The sequence below is a fragment of the Nansenia antarctica genome (assembly GCF_963989245.1).
Source record: "Nansenia antarctica genome assembly, chromosome: 4".
NCBI lineage: Eukaryota > Metazoa > Chordata > Actinopteri > Argentiniformes > Microstomatidae > Nansenia > Nansenia antarctica.
In genome coordinates, this window is record NC_137689.1 from 73,822,608 (window position 1) to 73,825,107 (window position 2,500).

The 2,500-nt window shown below is 47.2% G+C and overlaps 1 protein-coding gene across 2 annotated transcripts in view; it reads right to left on the reverse strand.

The window, feature by feature from the left end:
• LOC308156639 (putative flavin-containing monoamine oxidase A) overlaps positions 1 to 2,500 on the reverse strand; it is a 62,437-nt gene that overhangs the window by 20,190 nt on the left and 39,747 nt on the right. The window lies entirely within an intron of this gene.

Consider the following 2,500-nt stretch of genomic DNA (forward strand, 5'->3'; position numbering starts at 1 on the left):
ATTCACCCATTCACACACACATTCACACACCAATGGAGACAAGCTGCCATGCAAGGCGCTGGCCCGCTCACTGGGAGCAATTTTGGGGTTCAGTGTCTTGCCCAAGAACACTTTGACATGTGGCCAGCCGGGGCTCGAACCGCTGATCTGCCAACCTTGTGATCATTAGACGGCGACTCTACCTCCTGCACCACAGCCCGCCAAAACCTCCATTCACCACATGAGAGTATGCTATTCTGCATTCTTGTCATTCATACCGTCTTCAGTAATCACTGTCACATTGATATTGTATTAAAGACATTTTCCCACAGGCCCACAGCTTAATGAGCTAAACACAGATGTACGTAGTACCTGTGTCTCTGGGAGCAATTTTGGGGTTCAGTGTCTTGCCCAAGGACACTTCGACATGTGGCCGGCCGGGGCTCGAACTCGAACCGCCGATCTGCCAACCTTGCGATCGTTAGACGCCGGCTCTACCTCCTGCGCCACGGCCGCCCCCAGAATCACACCTACTGTAAATCAGTCTGACGCACTAATAGCAAGAGCTGCTCACTTGCGGTGCACATGTACGCTTTCCGACATGTTGGATTATGGAGGTGTTCTACTTCCTGACAGGAACATCCAACCATGAACACGTTTCTTTAAATAAGTGACACCCCCCGCTGGTGTAAAAGCCTCGTGACCTCTCGGTGAACTGAGCCTCGGAGACGGATCACAGCTCTCACTTCTCTTTCTTTTATGTCCCCGGGGGCATTTCTACTTTATTGGGGATAGAGACCGTAGAGATTGACAGGAAAGATTGGTGAGAGAGAGAGAGAGAGAGAGGAGGGATGACAGGAAGGATGGGTGAGAGAGAGAGAGAGGAGGATAGAGACAGTAGAGACTGACAGGAAGGATGAGTGAGAGAGAGAGAGGAGGATAGAGACAGTAGAGACTGACAGGAAGGATGGGTGAGAGAGAGAGAGAGAGGAGGATAGAGACAGTAGAGATTGGCAGGAAGGATGGGTGAGAGAGAGAGAGGAGGATAGAGACAGTAGAGATTGGCAGGAAGGATGAGTGAGAGAGAGAGAGAGAGAGGAGGATAGAGACAGTAGAGATTGGCAGGAAGGATGGGTGAGAGAGAGAGGAGGATAGAGACAGTAGAGGTGGACAGGAAGGATGGGTGAGAGAGAGAGGAGGGATGACATGTAGGATATGTTGATGGTCGCAACCAAACGTGGCATGATTACGTGGCATGCGTCACAAAAACAAGACATACTGAACATACATACGTACCTAGAAACATAATATATACGTCTCTTTCAGTCTTACATCAAAATAGTGAAAATATCACCGCTCATCCGTGATCACACTCAGCTGAGGTGCTGGAGCTGAAGGGTATCAAATAGAGAGAAAAAAGCAGCACCCGCACACTCAGATCTGTGCAGAAATCCTTCTTTTATTGCAAGCTTTATAGGTCATAGACCTTTCGGTCATCGCTGCCTGAAGAAGGTCAAGAATGCTTGCAATAAAACAACCAGGATTTTTGCACAGATTCGAGTGTGCGGATGCTGCTTTTTTTCTACTCTACTTTCAGTCTTACGTCAAATTATTAAAATTCTGCTCCACCACGCAGCGGCCCCCTGTAAAAAAAACATGCTTTTTTAATGCGACGTTTAATGCGACGACGTTAAAAACCATGCGCTGCTGTAAACTGCGCCGGTGTACACCGCTCTCGCGCCACCGCAGTGCACCACGCCGTAAAGACGGATCGCAGCACTCAAATCTAACGCTCCTACTTCACACGACACACCGACACACTTCAATCGATCATCGCATTAAAAATACATACGGCCAGCGCCACCAACCACCACTCAAATGTTTGGACACACTTTCCCGTTCGATTTGAATGGGGAAGTGTGTCCAAACTTTTGACTGGTGGTACTCTACGTACTCTTGTCTAAATGCTTAACATAAAGAACAGAGTACTTGAAAACAGGTCCGCTCTGCCAAAGTGGATGATATGATAACAGTTCAGTTGACAGACATAATACGCATTAGGCCTACAGATGTTCAGCTCCTGTCGACACTATGGGCGATCATCACGTTGTATATATATGTATGTATATATATATATATATATATATGTATATATATCTGCTCTCATGAAACATGACAATGTAGTGTGAACGGGCTCATAAAAAACAGTAATATTGACTCTCGTAAAACGCGTTATGTGCAAACCGACCGTGAACTTTATGGTTCCTCAAACAATCGATAACGTGACTAATGTACAGTAATGTCTGCTCAGAGAGCGACAAATTACCAACCATTACTCATTACACATTACCGTCTGAAATGTCTTGGTTCACTTAGGGGCTGAGTGGAGGGTGTGTGTGTGTGTCTGTGTCAGGTGTGTGTGTGTGTGTGTGTGTGTGTGTGTGTGTGTGTGTGTGTGTCAGGTGTGTGTGTGTGTGTGCGTGTGAGAGGATGGGGAGGGGAGGTGAGCAGTGTCAGGTGT